Source organism: Strix aluco, chromosome 4, assembly GCF_031877795.1.
Source record: "Strix aluco isolate bStrAlu1 chromosome 4, bStrAlu1.hap1, whole genome shotgun sequence".
Lineage (NCBI taxonomy): Eukaryota > Metazoa > Chordata > Aves > Strigiformes > Strigidae > Strix > Strix aluco.
This window is the reverse complement of record NC_133934.1, coordinates 23,521,466-23,531,317: the sequence shown is the minus strand read 5'-3', so window position 1 is coordinate 23,531,317 and position 9,852 is coordinate 23,521,466. Positions and strand designations below refer to the sequence as shown.

The 9,852-nt window shown below is 35.3% G+C and overlaps 1 long non-coding RNA gene across 1 annotated transcript; it reads left to right on the top strand.

Annotated features, from left to right (window-relative positions):
• The first annotated feature begins 278 nt into the window (after positions 1-278).
• Positions 279-7,872, top strand: LOC141922237 (uncharacterized). The gene is made up of 4 exons (XR_012622917.1): positions 279-323; positions 4,047-4,255; positions 6,565-6,621; positions 7,754-7,872. It is a non-coding gene; the product is annotated as an uncharacterized LOC141922237 (long non-coding RNA).
• Positions 7,873-9,852: the final 1,980 nt, after the last annotated feature.

Genomic DNA, 9,852 nt, shown 5'->3' with positions numbered 1-9,852 from the left:
ATAATGTAAATGGTATGGAATAAGGGGTGGAGACTGTCCTGGTTTCAGCTGGGGTAGAGTTAATTTTCTCGAGTTTGGAGGAAGCACAACTGGAGTTCCCAACCTGGATTTTGGCTAGGATAGAGTTAAGTTTTCTTGAGCTGAGAAGGGGCGGAGCTGGAGTGCTGGGTCCGGATTGGCCATTCAAGTATTGTATGTCCTGTGAGGTTATGCTCAGTATATAAAGGAGGCCGGTTCTCTCTCACTTCCAGGTCTGCAGCAGCAGGATCTTTGCTCTGTTGGAATCACTGACCGGGACTGGGCTGGGTCTCGGTAAGCGGGTGGTGAGTAATGGCATTGTGCATTATCCATTTGTACTTATTGTTTTATTTTATTACAATCACTAAACTGCTTTTTTTATCTCAACCCACGAGCTTTTCTTTGTTCATTCAGTCTCCTCCTGCATTCACCAGGCAGGGGAAGGGTGAGTGACTGGCTGTATGGTGTTTGGCTGCTGGCCGAGTTCAAACCATGACAAATGGAAAACTTCAAAACTGTGAAAAAAGAAATAGCTTCCTATTTTTCGCTCAACCTAGTTTAAAGGAAACAGTCATAACTACATATTATTTAAAGCATATACAATTGAATCATAGAATCCATTTCTTTTTCACTTAGTGGAAACCACTATTAGCTAACTAACTCAGGTTATAGTAATAAAGGTTAAAGTACTAAGTTAATCAAAAACTTTTCCATTAATTCATACTGAAGTTGTACATTCTATAACAGAAACCAGGAGCGCAGGATTCCTTTCCTTCATTTTTTATGGTTGGAAAACCTGTAGTATATAATAAAAGGATTGTATGCAGTTGGCACAGCTGCTTTAGCAGACATGAAGAGCAATCAAGCAATCAGGACTACAAAAATTTTCTCTCTACTGTTGACAGTCACTGGTCCTTTTGTTTCTGAACTTCTGCACCTCATCAATAATAAAAGTATGCTAGTCTTTTCTGTAAATTTTATGTGAATGAATAAAATTGAAGATGTCGAGTATCTGTTTCAAACATACAACTAAGTTCTCTCTGCATTTGGTTCTGAGACTACAGAAAACTGATAATTTTTCAGATGGGTCTCTATTAACTGACAAACTAAAAAAGCAGGTGAACAGGAAAGAAAGCTCAGTAAATCAAATAGCAGTATATTTAGAAGATTAAAACAGCACAGTTTGCAAGCATCATTTGCAAATTTTAGTATTAAAATTCTACTCAAAGATTTCAGTGTCAGTTATTTTAAAATGAGAAATGGAAGTGACAGAACTGGAAACCCTCCAGTTACAATAGCCAAAAATGAAGGAAAAAAGTTGGAAATTTAACCTGATCTCATGACAGTGTCTCCTGGCTCTATTTTATGGGGTTTATTTTCCTTTATGCCCTCCTCAGAAATGAATCTTGAGTAACATATGTATTTTTCATTCATCTATACTTCTATGAGTTAAAACTGACCTGTGTCCATTCACATTAGTCCAGTGCCTCCTGCCTCTATAATCTTGATAATCTACTACTAGCCCATAATAGTACTGAATAAACTATACTTGTTTTAAGACAGCCTAGTATCTAACATGAAATGTTCACACCAGCAAACTCTGCTCGATTTCTTTCAGTGTGAAATACTTTCAGGGCATGGAACTATTTTGCACAGTTGAATGATACTCTAACCAAAAAATTTGTTCAGGTTCTGCAGATAATGGATTACAACAGAGTGCCTTAGGTATATTATCCATTCCATAAGACACAAGACTTGCAGGAATTAATTGTCTTGATTGTTAAAGCACAGTCCTTCTAAGAGTATTTTATTAAAACTGTATTAAAACTTGTGGCAGTTATAGCCCACATGATATGCACATAGACATAGACTAACTAATATTTTCATATCAGTCAAGGTGAGGGTGAAATTCACATAGTGAGAGATATTTAAAAACAGCTAGGATTTGGCTAGTAAGAATATTTGTAATAATTGTAGATAAAGATTAGAAAGTCTTCAGAGGACCAGTTATGTGGAGAAAAACTCTCATTCACTTGTAAGGAAAAATGATATCATTTTCTACAGAGTAAATTTATTAAATGTTGCACAAAAAACATTGAGGTGAGTTCACATGAACAAAGATTTTCTGGGAGAGTTCATGGCTTATGACATAGATTAATGGTAAAAGGTACTTCTGGAGAAAAAGACATAGGGAGAATGGGAAAAGAAAATCCTCTTCCTAGGATCCAACAAGCAAAAGAAGTGTTATAGGTCCCAAGGCGAGAATGCCCCCCAGGTGTCTGCTCCAGCACAGCAGGTGGTCCCCCCTCCTACTTTTCCCATAGCAACTATAAACTTTACATGAGGACCTGCCCAAACTCTCTGTGGGTTATTCCTACTTATGATACTGTTATTGGTGGCTAGAGAATGCTCCGGTCAGGTGCAGCTGCTTACATGCTAGCAGCCGATTCAGTTGTGTGTGTACACATTATTAGATCCCTTAATGTAAAATCAAAAGCTACAGCTGGGGCAGGAACAATGGGGAAAGAAAGGGTGATCCCACGCCAGTGACAGTCACTTCCCAGGACAGCCCATGATAATAACAGTATTGGGGTTTGCAGGTGCAAAGCCATGAGAACAAGAGAAAAATGCTGCCACAGAGGATCTGGAAAACACAGTGCCACAGCAGCTTGTATGTAAGGTTACTGAGCTGCAGGTGAAAGGCAGGCTACTGTGGTATAAATGGACAACTCAGCAATATAAAATCTAATGACATGTAAGGCACTGTGCAACATACTTACACAGAAAGATTATATATTTTTAAAAGAGTTTCTACTGATTTTTTTAGACCAAAAGATTAGTGGAAGTATTGATTGCCCATTTATTCAAATACTACAGATTTATCTATATAATTCTGTATTTGTATGGATCCTATTTTTTTTCCTGATATTTTCAATTTCTATCAAATATTCCAGTTTCTCCTAAGGGTTATTAATGGGATCACAGCTAAAGTCCTGTTTTCAGCAGTCACCTGTCAAAGAGAAGAGGTTTACATAAACATGCTCTACTATTTTTTTCTTTGACGTTCTAAGACAGTCTTCACAGAAACAACTATTGTATCACCTTCTGGCAGGATTCAATATTTCATCATGATATTTTAATAAAATACTTCCCAGAAGACTGTTCTTTTATATGAAGACTGATATCAGTCTACTGTATTATCGTATGTGAAAGACCATTTCCTTTAACAAGTCTGAGGTGAATATTAGGGTAATGTATTGAACTATTCATTATATTTTCTTGGGTTTCTATGTAGTTTGAAAATTTTTGATATTTCATATGAAAGCATTACCATGGTATATCTGTCAGTGTTAAAAAAATGAAAATTTTCAGATTTAATATTTCACAACCTTTTTTTAATGTTTATTTTAACTCACAGCTTGCTTTCTCTTACGTTACATTCTCCCTCAAACAATTAATCAGTGTATAACAAAACAGTTCATATATATAATTTTTAAAACTGAAAAAGCAAAAAGATCCAAATACATTCAGAATTTAAATTTTTCTTTCTTAAATGCTGATTTGTGAAAATAAATTACTTAATCCATAGAAAATTCCTGACCAATTCTTCTTGGGCTTTTGAAAACCTAATAACTATGAGATGATTGCATGAGAATAGACTTGTTCTGAAAACTTAATAGGTACTACTTAGCCTATATCAGGTCTTATTAAATTCTGATTTTAATGGGTAGGGAGAGAATTAACATATTATTACAGTTAAATGAACAGACTGAATTTTGGGCTGAGTATCCTTTTCTACTTCCCAGTACACTTGTTTATATATATTAAATATGTAACATAAAGATGCAGTTATATACGCTTGCATAAAATATGATGTAACAAACTATAAACATCTGTTGTACTATCGTAGAAAACAATATCACATCAAGTCAAAGTTAGAGGTAAAACAAAATAATAGGTAAAGGAGATAATGAGAAATTACATGGTTTTAAAACATTGTCTGAAGTGTATGGAGATTTATTTTTCAGAACAGTATAGCATATGACCATTTTGATGAAAACTGGCATCATATCCATGATCTACATAGAGAAGTATGGAGTCTACAGAAAAACAAATGTGCTAACTAATTACCTGTGAAAATGCTGATCTGCTTTCAAAACCTGAACTTAGCAATAACTTTTTTCTCATATGTTTGGACAAATGTTCAATGTGCAATACCGTCTGCCTTCTACCAGAGGTGAGGAATTTGCTTCACACATCTGCTGGAAAATCTTATGCATTTAAATAAAAATAATCATATTTAGTGTTTAATATAGAGGAAAGATTAGAAGAAATATACCCCATCCAACATATGGTTTGTTTGCATGCAACGTTGCACCTTTTTAACTTTTAAAAAACATTTTACTTTGGTTTTATTTGTTTCATTGTGTATTTTAAATGCCTTAAGTATAACAATACAAAAATACCAGGTAATGTAGACAGCGGGTTATACATCACAAGGTCTGTTAACACAAATACAGCTGTTTGTGATGCATTATAGCAATTATGTTCCTTTGTAGGCTGAATGAATTCTGTGAAGGTCAGATGGAGAATACATTTTGCGGGGTGGAGGTGTGGTTAACGTAGTATAAGTAAAGCTTACCTGATTTTGGAACAAATCTCCGTTGATTATTAGTTTGTCTGACAGGCTTCCCCTCACAACACTAAACAGGTCTTTGCTGTATGGAATAGACAATATATCTATTAATTTTACTCAAAAAAATAATTAACATAATCTTTGCTAGTAGTATTCATAAAAAACAGTATTCTCACCTGAAAGAGAAACGTGGAGATTCCACACTAATTTTATTGGTTTTAGTAGTTTTATTAGAATATGCTCAAACAGTAGTGTGATAGCTACAAAATTCTAAGATAGGTGAGGCAGACAGGCATTACTAATCTTGTTAATTTTTCCTTTATATTGATTGATTGTGTTTATCTGATATGTAATAAAGTTAATGTGCAGCAAATTTAGGTTGTGTTAAGAGTATCTCAGTAACTCATTTGGTTACATTAAATAAAAATAACCACAGTGTATTCTGGTAAAATACTAAATATATACAAGACACAAAAGAGGTAATAGCAAATTTTAATAGGGTGAGAGCTCTTAGTCCAATGTAAACCAAATGAAAAATCTTAAGGCACTTAAACATTCATGTCCTTCAGTATTTCTGGATAGCAAAGACTCATTTTTCTAACACCAGGCACAATTGTCAAGTATGTAGCTACAGTATTGTGAAACACCCAAGTAACATTGTGTTTTTCATCCAACATCAAATGACATTGAGTTTTAAATTACCATTGTGTTTTAATGCACCATATTTTATCTTCCACTTTGACACACATTTTGGAAAGCCCCAGCCCTTCACAGTAATCTTTTCTGTCACTTAAGATCATTTTGAAAGCTCTTTGAGGCTATGCAGAGATGTAGCCTTTTTCCACATTCCTTCCACAGCTTTCATCCACAAATAATAGTTTTTCTACAGCTGAAAATGGTCCACTAACAGTTTTGCACACATCCTTGAACAAGACTGACTTTTTACGTGATAAATTAATCTATTTTTGTGAAGAATGATTTAGCATTTATCTACTCTGTGTATTTGCTCTTCATAAACTAAAATTTGCTACTGTAGTATATTTATGGACTTCCTAACAAATAGATATTTACCTCTCTGTATTTATATTTAGACAACGGCCCTTGATAGTCCTGTAACAGTTAATCATTTAAAGGGAATTAGGTCAATAACACTTGCTTAGATTTAGCTAATTTATCAATAGTTATAATTAGTTATTTTATATACAGAGACACCCTCTCTCAGGAACTCCTTTATCCTATTTTAAACCAAGTAGCTTAAATTATGTTAGATATTTCATTAATTGAATAATATTTGCAGGTGAACTTGTCATATAATATTTCAGCCAAAATTAACTTCTGCTTTAATACAGAACTAATTTAAGAGCTCAGCATAAAATTTTTATTTTCATGGTTTTCCATCATCGTTGAATGAATAAGTGATGGCAACACATGATGATTTAAAACAACTTCTCCTGTAAAAAAAGCTGTGATTTCCAGATGATGTTTTGTGTTCAACTCTTCCTGATGAAAATCCTATTTAAATCTGGAACTGTAAGGAATTGTAGAAATAATTTTAAAAAATCACTTTGAACTATAAAAATTGTAACAGATTTTGAATTAGATAATGTAATAAACTGGATATCCAAGAAGAATCATGTTTTCAGATCTTGTGCAAATTACCAGTACAAAGTAAATTGTAAGTGTGATCTGCTTAGGCCTTGTTAGTGATTGTTAAATACTTTTGTAAACAGTTGACATATTGATCCAATAAGAAAAGCTTTTTGGAGTAAGACACAGTCGACAATAATGTCAGGGTAACTTCTATTACAATGTGTGGTTTATGGCAGTGTTTCTAAATTTGACAGTGTGCATTCATTTTAGTATGTCAAGTCCTCACTCCAGCTTTCAAATGTCATTGGTATGTCACACAGGTGAATGAAGGAGGTCCTTTGGGCATGGTGACAAACTGTGGACTTTTAGAAATAAATGTAAGTTTCTGTACTGTGAATGAATGTGTGGTACACAAGGTCTATTCAAAAAAACTCAAGCTATATGCACTAACACCAAAAAAAAAAAAAAATCAGATATATCTCTGGCTGACATAATTATGACAGAAAAACTCCAAGAGTAAGTGCAGATACATCAAGAAAGTAATGATTTTTTGGTGCAGATTGTGCAATTTCAAGAGGAAATAAGGATACATCAGAAGTCCTTCTGATGACACATACAACATCCCCTTGAGGGTCTCTGTGACATAGCTTTGCCCAAGAAGCTACAGCAGCAGACTCTTCTAATGTAAACATCTCTGAAGCAAGCTGAATAATTACCTTTGAGCATGATAACAGAATCTCTGTTCTCATCCAAAAAAAAAAAAAAAAAAAGCGTAAAACATACCAAATATACAGCAAAATACTAAAAAAAAAATAGATGTTCATTACCAGTCCATTAACACGGATGTGTTATTAACATTGTTGTCAAAATGAAACCACAATGTATGAAAATGTTTCCATAAGCAGAATAATCAACATAAAATGATGAAAACAAACACAGAAAATACAGCCTAGCAAGAAAAATCTGACATAGCTGAAAAGCAAACATAATTAAGCATATTTCTACCTCCAGAAAGAATGCTCAAGGGTAGATGACAACAGCAGCAAAGTAACCTTCTCCAGCCTCTCCTGAGGGATAACATTGTCTCTTGGATAACAAGAAATATAATCGTAGACTACACTTTTGGAAGGGTGAATGTGCAGTGTGTTATGCTAAAAATCTTGTACACAAGCAAAGATGAAATGCCCTTATATGTAAACCAAAAATTATTGTTATTATAATTGAAGTCTTAACAGTTTAATCCCAAAAATCATTAATAATGCACATCTAATTATTATGGTGTGGTGGTTTGACCTTGGCTAAGTGCCAGCTACCCACCAAATCGCTCTATCACTTCCCCCGCTTCCCCCTTTTTTTCTCAACAGGGCAAAGAGGGGAAAGAAAATAAGATAAGAAAAAACCCAACCCTTGTGGGTAAAACAAAGGCAGTTTTAATGTAAGCAAAGCGAAGCAAGGTCTGCATGCGGAAGCAAAAAGAAAACAGATTTGTTCTCTACTTCCCATGAACAGGCGATGTCAGGCCTTCTCAGGAAGCAGGGCTCTGATACGCGTAGTGGTTGCCTCAGAGGACCAAGGGTGACCACATTCCCTTCCTCTTTTTCCCCAGCTTTCCCAGCAGACGTCATATGGTCTGGAATATCCCTTTGGTCAGTTCGGGTCAGCTGTCCTGGTTGTGTCCCCTCCCAAGATCTTGCCCACCCTGTCCCACTGTGGTGGGGAGAAATGTTGGAAAGAGCCTTGGTGCTGTGTAAGCACTACTCAGCAGTAGCCACAACACCAGTGTGCTATCAACACCCTGCCAGCTCCCAACATAAAACACAGCACCATGAGGGCTGCTATAGGGGAAAACCAATTCCGGCTCAGCCAGACCCAGTACATTTGGGAAGAGGAAGAATATGTCTATGTAGAAAAAAATTTCAGTAATAGTGTAGTAGTTAAAGTTATTACACATTCACTTCTTATTTTCTACCTCTTTTTCTCTTGTGCTTATGATTCTCCTGCTCCTCTGGGTCCTGAGGTTGATGGCTTCATTCTCATGTTATAATGAGTAGTCAACACCTGAAGACTTTTGCCAACACGAGTATGATGTTCATGTTGATGTCTTCTTCTTTCTCACTCTATAATCCACCTTGGGTCATTTTTATGTTTGCTAACATGCTTTTATATCTTTTCTCTTTCTGCAGTGCTCTGCAACTCCAGTTTATATCGGAATTTACTATATATGTTGACTTTCACAATTTACAGATAGTATTTCTTTGTTCTCTGTTGCCTCTAAAAGCAGATCTGCATTTCTTTAACTTACTATGTGTGAGTTGCTTATGCCATGGGGTTTCCAGTGCCAGGCCTGTTCCCTATCCCTTAATATCCCAGGTCTGCACTCCTCCACAATGCATCCTGCATGTCTACTTCTCAAGGCCTCTGCTGCCATACTGGATCTCTATTTTCCTGAATTATATCATACAAAGATGACCAAAAAAAAAAAAAAAATCACCGTAGACACCCGCTCAATTAAAAAAATTGCTGCTACAGTTAAACTAAGTAAAATAAAGCTACAGGCAGGCCAAGAAATTTCAGACAGAGCAAGATTTAGCAGCCTCTATCCTGAGGTGTTGTAAACCCAGTACAAAGCTAAAGTTGTGCTACTAGAAATAGCAATACTGTAGTACAGGACTACACCGCTACATTAGTCTGTGTGCTCAGGAGAGAGAGGGGCAAACCAACAATAGAGCAAAATACATTTGAAATACAGAGCACCTTTTGTGAAGCAAAGGACAATCTATACATGCCTGTATTACACTGCAAATATTTGAAAAATAAAAATGGAAAGTATCACAATGATTTTTAGAAATACATTATCCAATATTAGGGGTCTGCACTCACCAAAATACTAATTTATGTGAATGTTTAGAATGGATTGAATAGGAAAACAGGACTTTCGGTGATTATTGAACACCAGCTATGTAGGGGTTATATATGTTAATTGGGCAATTATGAAGAGATGATGTAGCTGGAAAACACAGGTTATAACGCAATTTACATTTTCTACAATGGTGTCTGTTTGGAGCCCTACTATTGGCACAACAGATAAAATGTATTTTTCTGGCACCATAAGGAACTAAAAGTGGTCAGATAACTGTAATCTTAGCAGATTACATTTTCATTTATATCTCAAACAATTTCTGACTTTTATGAAACAAGATAAATCTTCTGTTAAAATATATTAATTCCCTTTTTTGAAATGAAGGTTTCACCATTCAGCACACACACTTATCACCTGGTGCAGAGTTTGTTTTGTCTGTACATTTGACTGTTCTGATCGTTATTTGCAAAAGAAGTGATTAGAACTGAGGAGGAGATGCTCAGATCTCTGGTAGCTAAAGGTTTTTACAGAGGGTTCCTATTGTGAAAAAGTGGCAGCAAGAACCTGAAAAACATCTGGTTTGAAACAAAGATCTGGTTCATTATATTCAAGGTTAATGCATCTGCCTTTTGCTCTCTTTCCATATAAATGGTTCTCATTCTGATTCCATTCCTTGGTTTACCAACACCAAGACATGAATTAGTCAGGGGACTTCATAAAAGTCTGCTCATGCCCAGAGCTGCCTATC